This window comes from Grus americana, chromosome 1 (genome assembly GCF_028858705.1).
Source record: "Grus americana isolate bGruAme1 chromosome 1, bGruAme1.mat, whole genome shotgun sequence".
In the NCBI taxonomy this organism is placed as follows: Eukaryota; Metazoa; Chordata; class Aves; order Gruiformes; family Gruidae; genus Grus; species Grus americana.
In genome coordinates this window covers 98660265-98680805 of record NC_072852.1, presented here as the reverse complement: position 1 = coordinate 98680805, position 20541 = coordinate 98660265, and the positions used below count along the sequence as shown (strand labels likewise).

The window sequence follows — 20541 nt, the reverse complement described above, 5'->3', positions numbered from 1 at the left end:
CTTTATGAGAATCCTTTAAGAGAGCATAGCTTTTCCACAGTGAAAACAGTCAGCAGCAAAACTACCGTTTACATCGTACTGCTGCTTTAGCAGGATTTCCTGACACAGCAAAATATTCCTATTTTGGCCATCATCAGGAATATGCAAACTCTGCTTGCTAAAGAACAGGCTTTAGCCATTTCATAACTCAGCCATCGCGGTGTGGGATGCTTTAAGGTCACTCTTGTTGAGCATCATCCCAGCACTGCCACATCACACCCTCACACAGGCTACAGGACACTTTGAAGCAGGTTTCTTCCCTGTAAGCACAATGAGACTTAGATCAGTCATAAGGAAGACTAAGTACCAACACCAGGCTCATCATCCAGCACTGAGCCTGCTCCACACAAACCACCACAAGCTTGCAGGAGTTATTTTTTCACCCTTCCCAAAGAGTCGCCCTCTCCCACTGAAGACCTGCAGTCACACACGCCACCTGAAAGCAACCACGGCCAATCCCCATGGCATGAAGAAGCGAGTGCTCTGAAACCGAGCACTGCAGTGAGATGTTTGAGAGTCAAGTTACGCAGGACCTCTAAATTGCACCTCCCCTTAGCAGGTCCAGTGAACACCACCACCATCTAGTACAAGGAAAGCAGTACTAGGAAAAGGATGCAGAAACGTGTTACAATTTGCATCTATGAAACACAGCCTTGTAAAAGGCACGTTCTCTCTTCCCGCCACCTTTCCTTTTTTTTTTTTAAGCACATTTACAGAATTTTTAGAGACAGAGGTAGCCTTAAATCTATCCTCTTCCCCAGAAGATAGGCCATAGAATTACTATTAATAATATTCATTAACTTAATAATGTGTTTATATTAGAAGTTTCTTTCAGAAAGACAGAAACACGCGTCTGTAATTGCAGATAGCAAGCAGCGTAGAGTCCAGCAGGTTCTCTGCAATTTAATAACTGCTTCATACCCTGATGCAACAATCCCCAGGGTGGGGATTTGCACATTTGATTTCATATTTGTTGCTACAGGCACAATTTCCCAGTCCCTCCCCGGCCACATTTCTGATAGGAGCTCAGACAACTGAGCAATCTTAGCTCTGTGTTCACAGTAGTTTGGGTATGTATTACTTCTGGGCTTGCATGGAGGGCACAGTGCCCATCTTCATTCTCCAACAGGGCTCTGCTCAGCAGGTCACTGCGTGACCATCCTACTACAAATATTTTATAAATATGCCAAAAAGACTACAGCCTACCCTCAGTACAAAGGTAGAAGTAACTGGCTGCTTCTCTTCCCTGACCAGTGGGGTGACAAGGTGGTGATGGCAAGTGCATGGAGCCACCAGCCACAGACACAAGGGAGGCAGGCAGGGATAGCGACAAACTGACCACACACATTGCTGCTTGCTTTTTAGTTGCTTTTTTTTTTTTTAAATTTGCTTCTTTTACAAAGTCTTATGGCATCTCCACATCTCTTTGAACACTGCCTGAGCTTCTCTTTTACTACACAGAGATCTCTTAGCTATACTAGAAGCAGTTCCCAAGGCAGCCGATGGGGGCTGATGAAGCCTGAGGCAGGGACAGCAACCCCCCAAGGTGGCCTTCCCTGCAGAGAAAGCGCTCCCAAGGGCTCCCCTGCATGGATTCTCTGGTGCCTACGAAAGGCTGCAGTTACCTCTAAGCTCTTCCTGGGGAACAGCAGGGGCTTCTCCACCCTGTCATTGGCCGTCTGCTTTCACAAACCTTGGAAAAATTTAACTATGTTGAGTACCTTTCTCCTTCTACCATGCTTAACCAAAGTTGGACAATGGATGCAACCAGTTTTCAGGCAGAAGAGACACGCAGAAGCAGCAGCAGGCCTGGTCAAACTGCTCCACTTCCTTAGGAAATCAGGTTAATTTTTTTTGCTTACATTAACCCTCTTTTTGCTGCTAGCTTACCTGTTAAATATCACTATTACTAGACTCTTCCATGCAGCCTTTCCTGTTTCTAGGTACAACATAAGAATCGGTGCTTGATTCACATCACTTTGCAGTGCAAAAACATGTTTAAAAATAACCATGTACTAAAACATTTCCTTTTACATGAAGGCTTATAAGCCATCCTTCCCATTTTAGAATTAAACCTAAATTTCGAAGCAGTTCTAAGTCACATTTACAAAAAGCTGGCACATGTAAAATATGCAACATTGGCTGCAACTGGCTACAGACTGGTGCCAGTTTAGAATATTTATGCAAGACAAGAATAGAAAGAGGGAAATAGCTTTCAAACCCCAAAGAACATGCCCTTTCCCAGGCCCTGTGTTTTGCTTAACAGTCTGTCCATAATCATTTTCCAATCTGCTGGAGGACAGTGGCCCCGCTGCCGGGGAGGGGACCTCCACTGACTCCTTCTAACACAAGGTATGCCAGTCAGGGATTTCTCATTTCCACTCTTGCTTTGTCTCACACTTCATTTTCCCATCAAAAACATACTTTGAATCTTTTCATCTGATGTTTTTTCCATCCGATCATGGTATCCTCCTGGACCACTACAGCATAACAGAAGACCAGCGTCCTCATTATCCTTATGATTGAGGACAACAAGCATATCAAGTAGACAAAGAGGTGTCCACAAATGTGATAATTTTTAAGTATGTTCCCTTATGTTGCAGGAAGCTACTAAGGACAGTCCTGTTCACACTCCTCCCTCTTCCCCAGCAACGCCTCTAACAGATGCTCGCATTGCTCCCCGGAGGTTCGGCTCTGGAAGAGACTCTGCTCTCCATTAAGGTTGCTGTTCCTTCTGCTTTCAGCAGCAAGAAGTGCACAAAGCCCAAAATGGCAGCTCCACCCCGTGTGAGCTGCACCGTGAGGTCTGTACGAAGGTGCCCTGCAATAACAACACCTCTTAACCCAATTCAAATTTCATTTTTCACAGAGGAGTGTAGAAGGCAGGTCACAGACATGCAGGGTCTCCCGTGGGTGGCGTTTCAGTGCTCACAGCCACCTCCTTCCCTTATCCCCTCTTTCTACCGCACCAGTCAGCCCTACAAGACATTGCGGAGCAGTGGATCCACCAGCTTGCAGTGGCAGAGGAGGGGCCCAGGACACCCGAGCATTAGTACAGTCACACTGACAAAAAGCTACTCCCACCATCTGTCCCTCTGACCACTAACATGGACATGGTTTTGATCCTGCACAGATTACCGGTACTGCACCATTTATTTTTTTTTTTCTTCCTCGGAAGAGTCTAAACCTAGTCAAACTCAGGTCTGCTGGGTGACATTGGGCTGGTTATGTCTCCTCTGCCTGTTCCTTCTGCCCACATGGTACAATAAGCTCTTGGTGGAACACTGTGACTGGAGAGGGGGACGCTATTTAAAGTTTAGAAGTTAACAGCCTAAATTAAATAATTAAAAGACTAGTGTCCCGAAGGCTCTTTAGCAGCTAGGTAGATATTTGAATTGAATACTTTATTGTAGATAAGTCAGTCAAGAATTAGTTTCTGTTCTCAAAAAAAAAAATTCTGATGCTTAACAATAGTTCAGTCTTAACAAGAATGAAAGGCTGAAAAATTCCCAATTTTAAGTTAAAACCAATGAGAACCTTTTAGATGCAAATTTACGATTTCAGTAAAAGAAACCATTGTCTTAAACATTCTTTCTTCACTTTCAAATGTGTCTTAAAATATCAGATACAGTCTGGTTTAAGTATACTCTCTAACAAGCCAAATTAAGCATAATACCTTCCCAAAACATGATTGATTTTGTAGAGATGTTTCATTTCAAAGTGAGATACTCTGATTTTATCCAGCTAAAGTCAAATAGAGGAAACTAATCACTCCAATTTTTGCCAAATATTTTTCCCCTTAAGACCCACAATTTCATAGGAAGTATTTTAATTTTGATAAAACTGTATTCTCTATCATACAGAAAACCTTTTCATCAAAACTTTCCCAAGCACATCAAGCTGTAATGCTGGAGAAACATTCCACTTGGGAAGGGCCTCATCCATGGCCATCAGCAACGCTTCTCACAGTGGATACCAGTGTTTGCGGGGAGCGTTGCAATTGAATCCTTAAGCTGTCTGCATCAATACAGCTGCTATCTGACAATCCAAATCCCACACTGCTTCCAAAGGAAAAAAGCATGTTTCCCTTCTTTCTCCTCATTTCCTGGAGGGAAATAAAAAAAAAAAAGCAAGCCTATTCCCTGATTCAAGAATCTAACACTCATTTATCCACAGAGTTGTTTCAAGTTAATTATTCTGCTTGGAGTTCATATTCTACTTTACTACAGAATAAGGGGTTCTTTTTGTATGTTGCACAAGATTGCATTCGCTAAGGCTACTGGTCATCCTGCAAGCCTCCCCTGCCACATGACAGGCTGCTCCTCCCTGTCCTACTCTCAGGACTATCTGAAGAGCAAGTGTTGGGTCCCAACTCAGATATTCCCCTCTGAAGTGTCATGCTTTGGCTGGTGCCACCAACCACCATCACCCACGGTTGCCCTGGGGAGATGAAGCCGTGCCCATCCTTCCAAGAGGAAGCCGGAAGGGTAGATGAGGTTATAAACAATGACTACTTTATAATTAGCAGCAGCGCAATTACACACACAAAATACCAGTTTTGAAGGGACTGCATGGCTGCTTCATAGGAACCCTCGTGCCTGATGAGCTTATGAGCCCAGCTCCAATGCACTGTGCTTATATTTTAAAACAGACAGTAAAGAAGCGTCAGTGTTATAAAGCGCTGGTAACGCATCATTCAAACAACTTTCGACTTTGCAGACACTTTAAACCATTCACCCACGAAACAGTGCGTCAAAGGCAGCTTGTCAGCACAGGTCAGATGCTGAATGGGAGGCACATTCCATCCCATAAACATTTAAGCCACCAGTAATCAACTTATCAGAGGCCATGAGGGCCCTTTGGTCTGTTGGTGCCTCCTCCAAACAGACGGGCAGTGGGAGTGGGTTTGTCGGTATGCACGAGGCATTTCAGGCATGAATCCCAGCCTTGTCCCGACGTACCTCGGTACGTGGGCACAGCCAGCCGGCGCAGAGAAAGCCTCGCAAACCATCTCCACGCTCTGACAACGTGGGCGGCGCTCGGAGACAAAACAGAGGCAGCATGAACAGCGATAACATTTGTTATCAGATTTCTGTAATACTGTGTTACAGAAACCCACTAAAAAGCCCACGGGGGCTGCAGGAGCAGTTTTGTTTCTGTGACACACTTTGCCCAAGCTAGAGGAATAGATGGGCTCTGACCCAGGTCTTTCCCCGGAGAAATGCCACAAGCCTGGTGCATCCCCCACCTTTGCACAGACAGATAGTTTCCTCACAGTCTGAGTGCATGAGAAGATACAGCTGATCAAAATCCTATAGCTTGTCTTTAGATATAATGCAGGAGAAGAAACAGTCAAAATCATTAGCCTTGGGTACCTGGCCATAGGGAGTAAAACAAGCCACCATTTTAAGGGGACTCTGATTTTATTCAGTTTTCAGTCCTTCACTCAGCCCTTCTCCCGTGACCTCAGGACTTCAGTCTAGAGCAGGCTCCTGAACAGGTCAAACATTTCAAAGTTATAACCGTCATACAGACAAGTGAAACCAGTCCTCAACAGTCACCTTCTCCTAATATCATGTCATCATCGTGCAACAGCAGTGTAACAACGCAACAGCACCAGCTATGACAAGGTTACAGCAAAACTTCCAGGAGAAAGCCCCTAATCCTGGTGTGGAGCCTGAGAGGCCTTGAGCATGACTTGACATAGTCCTGAACCACCTGCAACTCCAGACAAAGTCACTCACTCCTACAAGTATTCAGGTACAAACCAAGGCACTAAAAAAAAAAAAAAAATTCAGTAGCCAGTAAAGTTATGTTGCCCTTGGACATGCAAATGCATTAGAGTAAGAATGCCAGCACTTGGCTTTTTTTGGAGATCTTTGCTCTCTGCCTTTAAAAAACCATTTACAAAAAGACTGAGAATGTCATTCACATAAAAAGCAACAGAGGTTTTGTAACACTTCACATGTTCAGAGATTGGCTGAGACTTTAATCCACACAACACTTACGGGAACCAATATTCTCCTCCATCCTACCACAAAGTACAAATATTCACAGGAAATCTGAAGGCAAGACTCCTTAACTTTAAAATCCTTTTCTTCTTTTAATGGAAAATATTTTGAACAGTGACAGCAAGAAAATCCCAAAGTAAGTGTCCAGGAAGAGTTTTCCTTTTTCATGTGCAATTTTTATTTTTCAGTAAAATCCTTTTCTGCAAGACTGTTCTCGCAAGAAAATTTCAACCAGCTTTACTCAAAACATTTGTACAATCCAGGTGGTAATATATAAACACACAAAGAGAGCGTGGTAAGCTTAAAATTACTTTTTCAAGAACAGGTATCAGGACAGGGTTGCAGCCATGGTGTAACTGACCCCCCATCTGCTTCTACTCACGATGCAGCTGCACCGACATGCACCGTGTCATCGGCATGTCTGCAAGCTCTTGTGGCTGACTTGTTTTCAACATCTCCAAAAAGCATTTTAGATAATTCATGTTTTCATCGCCTGCATAGTAAGCTTATGAAGCAACTGAACTTGAGATATAATGTGTTCCTAATCAAAGTCTCACTGGGACCTACCCTCTCAGACTTTTTCTCCATGATTCACCTGAACTCCCACTTAATAGAAAAGAAATTTTGCTGTTTTTTTTCTAAGTTTGGGTTTTGGGTTTTTTTGTTTGTTTTTGTTTGTTTGTTTGTTTTTTGTGAGCAGAGAACCATCTATAAGAATTTTGGCCTGTAATTATTTTTGAGGAGCTAAATCTCTTTGTTAACTAGCATGAGGATCTAGTTTATATTGTCCCACCAGCAGTACCCAAGCAAGCAATAGGAGCTGTTTTACTACCTACACCTTTTTCCTAACATTTAATCTGGGCCTGACAGCTCCCTGACAGCCACTGGCTGTACCCTCTCCTTGCTCCTGCAAGAATTCCGCAACCTGGTTGTTTTTTTAAAAAGTGGTTATACAGTTAATGCTTTATGCAACACATGCTTAAATACTTCCATGCATCTCCATTACCATCCAGCTTTACACTCCTCGCCTCGGCCCAGGCATCAAGAGGTTTAGTACCTAACAAAGCACTGAGGGGCAATATTTTAAGACAACACTTGTGAATAGGTAAATAAAGTGTGCAGCCAGCAGAGATTTTTTAAAATCTGATACTGCTCCTTTCCCAAGAGCTACATTTTATAAGGCACCCTTCAATTGTATCACTTGACTAATATCGGATCCTAAGTCAATATTTATTCCCTAAAAGTATGCATATAATTTGGCCATCTTATGGTTTGTCTCCCCGTATTTTTCAGATAGAGAAAAGCTGTTCATAGGAAAAGGGCTGAAAAAAGGAAAAATATAGCAACAAGGAAAAATATTTCATACAGTCTCAGCTCCCAAAAAAATACTCAACTCTCATTCTCTGGCCTGCTTGGTTTCATTTCAAGTTGTTGTTTTAGACAGCTCTAGCTATCTTGTACCCAAACCACTCACTGAAATCGAAACAAGCTTCTTCACTGTCAACGTTGGCACATCCCTCCATTCCCCCTGAACTTCCAACACAGTCGCTGTCAAAGTCTCAAAGCTCGATGCTGAAGGGCTGCTGCATGTTTGCCTTTTTAACTTGAGGGACATTGTGAAGCTGTAACTCTGCCAGAAAACAGACTCATTTGTTATTAACACAGCCCATATTTAGCCATGTGTCTCCGAAGTAAAAAGCACAGACTTTCATCTTAACAAAGCCCCATCTCCTCACAGCCGAGTCCCCAGGGACCGCTAGATCCCATTTTGCATGGCCAAATAAGGTAAAGCAAGAATTTGAAAAATGCAAACCTGGCCTGAAATCGCCCACAGCTTTGAGGAGCTATTTTTGGATTTGTTAACCTTTTGTTAAACAGAGGATGCTGTAAGGCCTTATTTTTATTACTTTGTCCTGAATATCTAACTTCCAAAAATATTTTAGAATGAAAGTGAGCTTTAAGGAGATGAAGTGGTGGGAGACCAAGGCTGAGAATAACAATGGGAAGTGATACTGAAGGAAACAATATTAAAGCTTCAGCCAAAATAAAAAAGGTGTGATTTGCCAACAGACACTGAAAGGACATTCTCCAGATGAGAGGCAAGCACTCTTCCGAAACACACAGAGGAGGGAATCTATTAGGCTATGTAACATACTGAATGTCCCTGAGGATTTTAATTATGGCCTCTGGTTGAACTTCACTACCTTCCTTCTGGAGGAGTAGCCAGGGACGTCTGTCTCTCTAATGGTACAGAGCATTAGGCATTTACAGGAGAAGATAGGATGAATATTCAGTGACTATGCATAAAAGACCTTTGCAAACATTTCCTAAGGAAGAACTCTGACTTGGTTTTCCTCCGTGCCTTTTTGACCAAATACATTACCTCTCATCCTCCAGCAGTCTATGCTTCACAACCTGCCGTATCTGAGAAGCATACAGCTGTTTCATGGGAACTCAGAGATCAAGATCCCTATTACGAATATGCATTGAAACCACAAGCATCTGGGACATGGGAAAAGCAAGCAGCTTCCTACTGTTCCCCCTGAAGTATATGTATGCTGGAGTTACTTAGCTTTACATACAACAAATGCAAGAAAACCACCATGGAGATAATGAATACCTGGACCAAATCTTCATTCAAGGAGGGGTGGAAGCAGCATAAATTTCTCAACAAGCTGGAAGTGAAAGCAGAAACTCAGAAAAATTTATTTTTGCTAATTGTTCTAACTTAGTGAGGAGTTTGGAAGAGTGATTAGGCATTGTGTGACTGAAGCTTCTCGTGTTTTCCCTTAGAAATGAAGACATGGTCATACCATGAAGCATTTTCTTTTTTTGATCATCATCAGTAGTCTTCCATAAGGTGACTTTAATGCTGACTCAGCACCTCAGCTGACTACTAATTTTTGTGGAAGCACCATACCATTTGAATTCTCAGCACACTGCTTGCTAGTCTCATGAAGATATTGAGAAAATACCCTGTATCCATGCAGAACAAGCAGTTGAAAGTCATTAGGGAAAAGTAGTTCTTCCAAAACCCCATGTTCTACAGGAGATTAGCAACTGAAACTGTTAATTGCTAACTAATCCCTTTAAGCATTGTCATATCAGCAGCACACAGCCTACTTGCCCAAATTAAAGGTGAAAGAGCAGCTTTGAAGGTTCTCTTTTCCAGGAAAGGATTTAAAATAAAATTTAGCAAAGTGGAAAACCAACAAGTTTAAAAGTGAGAAAGACATACCTTTTGCCACATAACATATAAGGCACCAGGGACATAAGCCAGGTTTATCCAGGGTCACTGGGTTCAGACTCCCAAAACTGCAGACCTCATCATACTATTTTGTACCTGAAGCCAAGACCGTGGCCTACAGCAAAGAACCAAACAGCTACGTTGATGCAGCGGGACCATACAGGTTTCAAGTGATTAAAAGACTCAAGAGAAAACTCTAATCCAAAATTCATGATTTTTGGATAAGTCAACATAAGAGGAATTTGGAAGTTCTTCCTCTATGGGCAAATTATATTGCATGTCATGTGGGTCCACTTGCATAACTTCTGTTGGTCTTGCCAACATGAGAGGTTTGGAATAGGTAAGAACTAATAGATTTTTTAAGAAGCATGACAGGTGATTATTTTTTTTAAATAGTCAAAATTGTGAAAAGGCCTCGATCTAAACACTGAAGATTTTGGGGTCTTCCTTAGCCAAAACACGTCTCAGTTTGAAGAGTACTGTAATGCTCTCTAGGTGAAAATTACTATAATGATCTTAATAAAGCTATGAGCCTGAGTATCATTTTGAGAGTTGGAAGGCTCAGAGCTAACTTTGCAGCAGATTTCAGCCCTGTTCCACTCAGTGTGGGATTAGAAGATAGTTAGAAATCCCCCCTCCCCCAATCCAGTCCTGCGTAGCAGGGACACCTCCTTCCTTCTGATCTAATACTGGTACGAAGCACCAGGTCCCAAGGGTTGTACAGACCCTCTCCCTGCTTCTGAGAGCTTAGGGTCTTGGTCCGCTGCATCCTTACCCAGCGGGGACATGGCACGCCAAATTGGCCGGGAACCCAGGTCTCCCGTCTGCGGCCAGCCTGCTGACCTGCAGAGCGCCGGGCTCCATGGGGAGGCCCGAAAGCTTCACCTCGGCCAGCTGGCTGGTGGCCAAGGCAGCTCCCTCTCCAAGCCAAAGCGAGAAAGTGCTACAGAGGCTCCGACTGCAGCTTGAAACTACATGTAAAACTACAGAAGCTTCATCTTGCTTTTTCACTAGGTTTTAAAACTGAGGGAGGTCCTGTAAAGCTCTTCAAATCAGCTGGGGAAAATTTGTACCTTTGCCTTTAATGTAGTGGAGCTCAAAGGTGGGAATAAGGTTGAGCTCACGATTTGGTTTAGGTTTCAACATACAGCAAACCAAAACCAGGACACTTCTTGTGAACTGAGGGCCCCAGAGGTGTTGGAAAGCTTTAGCCCCAGTCACCTCATATTCTGGAAGTATTTTTTTAATTTTTTTTTTTTTTTTTAAAGTCAGTCAGGCTGATGAAGAAAACCATGCCATAAGTAAGGCTTCCTAACATAATCAGAAGTTTTTTCCCTATTTAGTCTAACTCAAGATTAAAAAAAAAAAAAACCAAACAAAAAAAAGCCATGTGGAAATACAGATTCTATATATAGACTTGGGAGACAAGGAGAGAAAAAGTGGATTGGACTTACCCGGATATCACATCAGGCTCCAGGTCCCAGACAGAGCTGGCCAAGGCTTCCAGCAGAACTGGGCTCCACCAAGTGCAACCATGAGCTGCTGTTCTGGAAGCAGGCTTGAAGGGGAAGCAGGGGGTGGAAAGTGTTTGGGCAAGAAACAGTAGAAATATCTTCCTACAGCTGGTCACATCTGGAACCTCGCCAAGTATGTGCCACCAGCAACCCCACAGGATGTCCACAGAAAACTGCCATGCCCGGTTCTTTGGCTTACATTTCTCACGCTACCACATCACATACAACCCTCCCCAGGAAAACCACATTAAAACAGAACAAGACTGAAAAAAAACCCCCAAAACCCAAACCAATTTAGTCCTACTTCTGCTAGTTGGAGTGAAGGAAATTAAATAGATCTTTGCATTCATTTACTATCTGCGTGCTTCAGTACAGTGCAGAACAAAAAGGCAACTTTTTAGGCTTAAAATCTTCTCTATAAATCCTCTTCTCTTCATCAGGATGAAGCACTGGAGTGAGGACACATTTTGAAATGCTGCACTGGGACCAGGGCTACACACACACACTTAAAAGTTCAGGGCATGCTTGTATGACAGTCTCGGGTTGTAGACTGGCCACTCTGATGACTTTTTCCCCAAACTCAGGCAGGCTGATGCTCTATGTGCTTGGCCAGGGCCTAGACTACAGCGTCCAAGTAGAGGTCTTAAGTTACCCAGTCAAAGCAAACAGATTTGGGGTTTGGCTTCACACACTGCCCAGGCTGAGCTTCAGCTGGCTTTGCTCGAGGCCCACCTCCGTTCCCAATTGCTCTCCAGGCTCAGCCCCACTCACAGGGCTTGTTCTCCTCTCACTCCACTTGCTTGGCCCTCTCCTTCATCCTTGCTTTGGGAGTTTCTAAGGGGGTGTCCCAGATAGCTTCCCCACTGCCTGCCTTCTCGTACAACTCATCACAGCAACAGTCTCCAGAAGCAAAAGTGCTTGAAAGAAAACTGTTCCTCCATAGTTTTTTATCTGTCCTTCATAGAGAGGTAACATGGAGACAGGAATCAATCCAGAGAAAGTAACAACGCTAGCCAAGAGGTATGAAGCATAGGAAAGAAAGAAAACCAGAGAAAGGAGGGAGACAAAAAAACCCTCAAACCCCACATCTAAAAGACCGTTTTGTTTAGTTTCTGAAAGCATGTTTCTGGAAAAGAGATCTTTATCTTTGGGCTTGGAGTACATAATTTCCATCTCCCCATGTTTATACCCAAAAGGTACTCCGGGTCAGTGGGGGTCTCAGTTGCACATACAGAGAGCTCGTGGGCCTGTGAGGAGACCACACCACTGTTGTGAGGCTGGGAATTCAAAGCTCTATGACAAGGGACAACATGGGAAAAAGGCGAGGACTGAACGAGTTTGCTGCTCCAAGGAGTTTGGGAAGCAGTGCTGCAGCTTGCAGCCGTGCTCCTTCTGAGCAGCAAACAGGCATGCTTTAGAGTTTGCTGAGCTTCCCAGATGAATTGCAGTTACATACATGGTGGTTTATAGGCAGAGGAAATCCTCCTTTTATGGTTTCCATCCCCCCATCTTGTTCCTCCTCCCTAGAAGTTTTCACCCTCTCTGTTGAGCCAAGCATCAAATGAGTTGCATGTGTAGTTATGCTCCAAGAGGGCAGGGACCCTGGGGAAGCAGACAGGGGTGGGGAATCTGTGATCATCACCTTTTTCTTTTCCTTGTGACTCAGTCGCAGGCTACTCTAACAAAACAAAGTAACTACTTTCAATTCACAGCAATTTTAAAATTAAGAAGTTGTTAAAATCAAAATATGTATTTTCACATTTGATTGTAAAGATTAAAGAAAGTAGTTCTTTGCTGGTCACCTGAATCTGTTTTACGAAGACATCTGAAAGGCATTTTATCAGTTACTGAGCAGTATTTACTCATGAAACTGTTCTAATTGCTCTGGAATGTACACCCTGGCTCCTGGAACAACTCACTCCTGCCGATACACTGAGCAAAGTAATACTGGCTCATAGGACATGCCACTTTTATACAGCATTCATTCTTTATTCAAGGTAAACAGCATGAAATTTAAAAAAATATAAAGCAAAGACCTCAAACTATGACTTTCACATAGCTGCCCTACATGTTTACAAGAGCACCAACTCATCAGCAAAATAAATCACCACTATGACTGAAATACTCACAGATCAGTAATTTAGTAGTAAACCTACCCTGCAGCTGGAAGTTGCATGCGTGAAAATTTATTTCTGGTGCCCACTAAATCAGTGATGAAGTTAATATGTAGGATGGAAGGAGCAGTGTGTCCTGGCCACAAGTAAGCCCTGCCATTAGCCTGTAGCCTTGCTCTTAATAGTTAAGCAGCAGCAATCTTGGTACAAAGATAACCTAATCAGTTTTGCCTTAATCTTCTAAAACTGAAGCAGAACTCTGGTCTATATTACACATGCCCAGGCTCAGTAATAGCCTGCAAAAAAAATTGGCAATAGCTCTATATAGCTTTTGTCTAAATAGCCTTTATGACAAAGCCATCCCAAATACTGAGTCACCATCTGGAAGGTGCAGTGGTTTGAACGGCACTTGCTCTTTGTCTGTATCACAAAATCCTAGTGTACTTTACCCGGCAGAATTAGAGAAGCACAGAATAATTACTGTTATACACGTTGATGTATAAAACATGGAAAATAAAAGACAGATCACACTGATCCTCCTAGCACCTATGCAGAAGTGAACCCCTGTGAATCCTCTTGGCACATTTGCCGAAACACCAAGCCAGTCCCATTGACCTGGGCCAAACTTTATAAACAGACTCGCAAACTTCAAATGGTTTGAGCTGGTTTCATAGGAGGTGAGTGTGTCACACCCCCACATGAAGCCTGAGCTAATAGAGTCCCTGGAAAAAGCAGCTTCAGACAAAACCAGGCCAGACTTAGGGATAAGACAGTCCTGGTGACAGCCCAGAGCCCACGGGCCTGGCCATGACAGTCCTTCTTCAGTACTGAGTCACCCAACACAAGATAAGCGCTCCAGCATGTGTGGTAGTAACCTTGAGTTATCTTCTGCAAGAAGCATTGCCATGCATTGAAATCTGTGCTTCATGTGGACTCAAGGGCTGCGGCTTTTTAAGAGCACGATATTCACTAACAGGGAAGGTAGGATATCCATCTGGGAGCAGGCGGATCTTGGAGAAGGATGAGGCGGGGGTAGAGGCTCTCAGCTGAGAGGAGAGAGGGCTCTTGTCATTTCTGACTCATCCAGCAAAAAAGCTTCTAGAGTTTTCTACCTGACATGCCACCCAGCTCTCCTTCGCTCCGTGAGGGCACTGCTTGCAGTTCTCTCTGCATCTCCTCTCCAAATGTGAGCTGCACAGGCAGTCCTCAGCCTCCAACAGCTGCTGACACTTCAGCTGCTGCACCTTCCCCCTCCTGCTCTCAGCCACAGCCTGCCTCTCCTGCCCACCGAAGCAGCAGCTACCTGCTCCTCTCCTGTCACCAGGGCAAGGGCAGATGTCTCCTGATTTCCTGCTTCTCGCTGCCTTCCCTCAATCATCCCACAGTAACATTTCCTTTTGTTTTTTCCCTACAGCCTTTTTTTTAAAAAAAATTTAAACAAGGGCTGGTTTGTTTTCTTATTGGAAAACCTTTTTTGGCCTTAAGGCAGCATGAACTTCTCCCCGTTTTCTCCCGCTGTGAAGGGACCTGACCTAGAGGAGAGAGCTGTGAGGCTGCAGAAGAGATCTCCCCGCATGACCTTTTTAATCCTTGGCCTCCATTGCTTCAGTCAACACCACAAGTGCCTTCTAGTATGACAATCACCATTTGTTGCTTAGGAATTAAACATTGACTAAACACATCATTCTGCATAGGCCATTGAACTGGAAGAATGTTTAGTGAGCTCAGCAGCTAAAGCTTTATTAACCATCTCTGGTGACCTTCTCCTTGAGCAAGGCAAAGGCAACACTGGGGCTCAATTTCAAACCCTTCCCAAGCGCTCCTTCTCTAACCCACAGTACTTTTAAAGCTCTAATACCCCCACAAAAAAGGGTCTGCCAGCAGGTAGATGCTAACTTATCCATCCCACCATGGTATAAAGTTCATAGTCCCACACTTCGTGTCATTCCCAGCTCTCTCCAAAGCAGTTTGCCACCACCCACAGCACATCTACTGCTCCTTCTGCCACACCAGTGAGTTTAAGTGCTGCACTTCATGTAAAAAAGGCAGATTGTTCTCCTTCCTTTGGCATGCCTGTAATGTTTAACAGTGCTCCAGAGCACAGGTCAGCTGAAGGTGTGTTGAAACAGAACAGCTAACAGACAGGACAGCAAATGGAGTTTTACAAACACCAGCAAATCCACTCATCCAGCAGGATAACAGGAGTTCAAAATACCCCCAGGGGGAGGATACCTCCTCCCCAGGTATCAAAATCAGCATGAAATCTGTCATGGAGTAATTATATTCTGAATAGAAGTCTGGAAAGCCTGCTAAGGTACTGGCTTCTCACTCTCAGGCATTTAAAAACAAGCAGGGAGGAAAATGACATGAGAATTCCTTGCATTTTCTGAATTCTCCTTTTCCTTTGATACACACAAAAAGAGAAAAGCACAGGAAGCAAAAGCCCACATTTCCCTCGGACTTAATGCCAATATATCCTGCTCCCATCGGAGCAGGAGGGAAAACTTTGACGAGTGTTAGGTGGTCTTTTGTGGTTGTTATTCAAGAACAAAGTAAGAGAACAGCTCTACCACCTCACTGGAACCGGATCCATCCCATTTGGCGGCATCTTGCCAACGCTAATAATTTAGTAGGACTGTTAAGTGCTTTTGAAACTAAAAGGCAGCTTTCAACACTAGTCCTAGACCAATCAGCTCTGGAAAAAAAAAAAAAGTCAGTCTGAACACTGTCTCAACCTGGAGCCAGAAAGCCATACCTAATCTAATTAAACTCTCTTGGGGAACACAACTACACACGCCAGCTACCTCTGACTTGGGAAAACAACAGCACCAGCATTAACCATGAGACTCACTCAGCAAAGCAGACATGTCCTGACCGACAGGAATCCAGCAAGACAGAGACAAGAGGGATGTCTGAGATTCCTAACATGAGAAGTTACCAACTTGCCTCTCTTCTCCTGCTCTGCCATGTATAGGAGTCTTCAAGAAGTGAAGAAGGAGGTGCGGTGCCCTGAAATGTTAGAGATGGTATCTCAGAGTGTATGCTTGAGCCTACCTTTGACCCTGGGGGTCCACATTCCCCAGGGAGGTGTGTCACACTCCTGCCTGCAGGAAGAGCCAGGTGAGACATGCACCCCTGCACTCCACAGAAAGCATTCTCAAGTCCATACGTGGGAGTTTGGTTTCGGTCTGCTTAGCCTAGAGCCCGTGTCAGTCTACATATTTGCAGTCCACGGTACCAGAGCAGGAGTGTCCCTCAAGCTTTAATGAATGTAGTGCGACACTTCTGTGATCTGGGTAGGTATAACGATCACCACTGTAATTTTCAGCACATTAGAAGGTAGTCATATGTTTCTTCTAAACAAACATAACCAAAGTTATTTCAGTTTGTCACTTTCAGAACTTTCCTTAATTTTGGCGAGGCTTGAAACCCACAAAGGAAATCCCATCTTCCCACCTATCAGTTCCACAGGCACAAAGGGTGCATGAAGACCATTAAAGCCATACAGACCCCAAGCAAAGCGAGATCCTGGGAACGGGACAGGGCAATCGCACATCTCTAAATGTGGGACACCACACTGATGAGCCTCTGGATCTACTGACCAGCGCCCCTTGGGAGGCAGGAGGACACAGCAGTACATACCTGTCTATTAGACATTGCTTTTCAGTGAGCATAAGGACAGTAAAAAGGATTTTCCTTCTCATCTTTTCTAAAGCACCTTAACTAACCACTCACAGCAAGTGAGGCAGGAAAACAAGGGTTTCAAGTTGACTGCTTGTTAGCCATCTACAGAAGCATATGCATTTAGTGGGAGCTCCAGTGTCCTCCCGAGGCTTGATTTGCAGCTTGTTTCCCTCTTTCTCTGCTAAAAGCATTGCTGTAACAGCTTCTACAGCCTCTTCTGCTCAGAGTTGTGGTATAATAATACAGCAGAGAACAAATTCACTGGCCAATTCTTTCAGTTCACTTTTGGGTAAACAGAATTTCACTATAAGCATGATCTTGAGAAGCCGGTTCCCTGGTGCATGTTATTAACACTACCTGCATTATCCTTCAGCCTTGGAAAAGGAACAAACCTAGCCCCAAGACAGGAGGAAGGAACTAAATGCAGAAGGGAAATTAAGCTACTCAAAAGTCCTTGTTCCTGGCAATAAATACAAGAAGAAAATATTATAATCATCTAGTTCATTGTCATAAACAATTTTTAGTAGTCTAGATCTTAGTAATTCTTTCCAAGCGATGGCAGTCAAATAACCGACAACGCAATCACTCTTGTGCACAAAATCCAGGTGGCATGAACATGGCACTGCCAAAAGATGTAGTACTATGCAAAGAAATGATTACCTAGTAGGAGTTACTATCCTTGCAGCAGTCTTACTCTTCCCTTGTGGACATACTAGTTTAGCCAACCTACACTGAGTTTCAGATTCATTTTGAATCTTAAAGCCTGTAAAGATTTGTCTGGTTTCAAGTGTTATTAACAACATTGTGCATGGCTGCACAGTGAACATATCCAGAATACGGGGGGCGGGGGGGGGTGTGGGTAAATCAGTCTTGAGAAATACCAGTTCATCACTCTATAAACATGTTTGCAGTGTGCAACGAAGAGGACAACGTGGCAAGACATCTTGTCATTCAACCTCAGACAATCCTGTTACTAAGGGCAGTTTCAAGGCAGATTTATGGAGGGCCAGAAGAAGATTATCTTTGTGATACACACTGGTTTTGTTTTGGCAATGACCAAAGCATATTTTCCAGCAATAACTGCTCTCACACAGGATGAGTTGGCCACTTCTGATGCTTCAGAGTTCAAATCATGATTCCTCTAAGAAACACAAAATGAGAGAAAAAAAACTGTTGGCATTTCAGATATTTAGGCTGAGATATTAGCGACTGTTATTTTTCTCAGGAGAAATGCCTGGCACGTTGCATTTTATTTGCTGCCAGCCTAGTCTTTCAAAGGATGCAATCAAGTCGAATTCAGTACTTTTGTTAGCGAGGAACTGCATTTAGCATATCGGATGAACTTTGTACTGGATGTGATTCAAAGAGTGAGCTTCATGTAATAATTTGTTCTGTCTCAAAAAAAAAAAAAAGCCCCAAACCAAAAGAGCTTTATTTTCTGTTCCAAAGGGCAAGTTGCAGCACCATCTCTACTGCATACCTTTCCTCCTCCCTTTCCACTGCTTCAGCCTCTTTCTGAGGATGGTTTTTGTTTCTCTCTTGCACTCATGATTTTAGGTTTTGCAATTTCAAGCTGGAAGAAAACCCAAGAATACTGAAAGCCAACTCTTTGCTCAGTTGCTACAAGCAAAAAGAAAAGTGATCACTCAGTAGCAGAAAATTCAAGAAAAATATTTTTACCATCTTTAATTCTCAATTACACAGAGCTCACCAAACAAACAATGTATGTTTTTCTCCACCCAGTCTTGCCAGATGATGACTTTGATGCAGGGAGGAACATCCCCTCAGGCAGCCTTTTACTTCCCTTTTCTTAAAGCATATTTGCAAGAAGCAACACGATAGAAAACAACTCAGCTCTCCATTTCTTCTGTACTTCACATTCCCAAATTCTCAGCCCAAGAGGAATTGGTCTTAGAGATACAAAACCATCCAAAGTGCCAAGACACTGTTTGCAGTACACAGCGATGGGCTGGGGGGACGTGGCTGGGCCTGCTGTTTGTCTGCCCCTCTGCTGAGCAACCCAAACAGTATCTGCCACAAACAGCGTCAAAACTTTGTTGTGGTTATAACAGAGATGAAACACCAAAGGCAGGCATCTACAATGCTGATCAAGCACTGAAATTACCCTTTCAAACCCAAGCATGAGATACCATCTGGGCTTCGTGTGCATCAGTCAAGCTTTTAGACCATTTTGGTGAAACCTGCAAGTCTTTGCATGAAGACCAACTCATTCGTTGTTCAGCATCTCCTGAGTCACCAGAACTCTTTCAAAGGTTCATCCAGCAGCCAAGGTCTTTGCCTCAACTATAAAGGGACAGCCTGCGCCAACGTTGTTTCCACTTTATGCAACTACCGGCTAGCTACCTTGATGCGCTAGTGCCCAAGGTACTGCCAGTCGCTTCCTTTCTTTCACGGAGAAACTGCTCGTGACAGATACAGCAGCACAAAGTCAGCCCTGTACCAATTCTGCTCCTAAATTAGGTGTCAGGCTAAGCAGTGGTGTCTTGCAACAAACAAGCTTGGTTTATTTTTAAACTACTAAACCCAAAAACCAATACGAAGTAGACAAGAGAAGCATTCACCCCTCTGAAGTACTACTTAATTCACAACTGTATGCTATTTCAGCCCATAGGTTATTATGCTGAAAACTTTTTTAATTCACAAGTTTGGCCATGTAAGCGGTTCTGCCACATAAAAACTACCATCCGTTTTCTAGTCTAAGCAACCTTTGCTTTTAATTTAAAGGCAATCTCTAAAAATGAGGAAAAGTTGATTTTAAGTATGATTATCTTAACAGTTTATCCATACAGCAAGTTACCTGTTAATGATCCTGGTCACACTCCCACTGTCTTCTCCAGCAGATTCCACTTTGTCTGGACTCACGCAGTGGCACTGCTATCAGCTGTGCAGAGCAGAAACAAGCACCGAACTCTGGATCCCTGAGAAGAGCAGCAGGGCACACTAACCAGCAGTAGTTCAAAAATCACTTGGTTTCTTTTTCCAGCATTTGCTCACCAGAGAGCTTGACAAACTGACCTCACTTACTACACTTAAATTGGAGAGCGGCTTTTTGGTCAAATGCTTTTCTAGCCTATGCAAATGACTGGCGTGTCACCTAACTGATCAGATGAATTGGTAATACTACCACTGCTCAGCTCCAGAGCCTGCCAGCATTCTGCTCATCTTCTAGCTACACGTGCTATGAGAGCAGCTGGCAGCACACATCAGGTTTCAAGCTGCCTTTCCTTCAGACAGCACAGAAGAGTTTATCCTCCACTACTAAAAATCTGCATGCAGGTTCAGTAGTACCTCTTAAGAGGCACATAGAAAGCCACGTGTGATTCAGGAATGATTCTGTTTGAACAGCTAATCACAGGTTTGTGGCAACAGGGAAACTAGGTATAAAGGGCATGCATAAATTTGTTGCAGAACATGCATCTAGTTTTTGCAGCCTCATTATACACTTCATAAGAGTTATCTACTTTGTGCATATATGTACGCACGTGCTCGTCCACTGCTGAAAGGCACAAAGACTAAAAAAAAAAATCTATTAAACCCCCTAGGGAAGCAATACAGTGAAATCATGCTCACTCTTGTGCCCAAAGTCCCTTCTAAGGTATATAATTCCCAGCCTGGGAAAACACTATCTGGTGGCAGTGGGGGGTGGGGAAGTAACACTGCTACTGCAAGCTACTTAACCATCAACATTTTTACACACTGGCAGCTTATGCTATTCACATTAGGCTTATGCTGCATGGGTACGTATTCTGTAAAAATTAGGAGCATACTCCCTGCCTACAGCACATTGCAGGCAGACTACTGAAACCATTGGCTAGCTATGTACATGAGTCACTGTTAGTCTGGTCTGGCTTGTAAACACTTACCTCAAGGTCTGAGACTACAGGTAGGGACAGCAGTGATTAGGTCCTGAA

General features: G+C 43.6%; 1 protein-coding gene across 1 annotated transcript in view; it reads right to left on the bottom strand.

Annotated features, from left to right (window-relative positions):
• Positions 1–19807, bottom strand: part of PHLDB2 (pleckstrin homology like domain family B member 2) — a 126293-nt gene extending 106486 nt beyond the window's left edge. Inside the window, exon 1 of the mRNA XM_054822485.1 lies at positions 19428–19807. The gene's annotated coding sequence lies outside the window, so the exon portion shown is untranslated. The remainder of the gene's footprint in view (positions 1–19427) is intronic.
• Between the last annotated feature and the right edge of the window lie 734 nt (positions 19808–20541).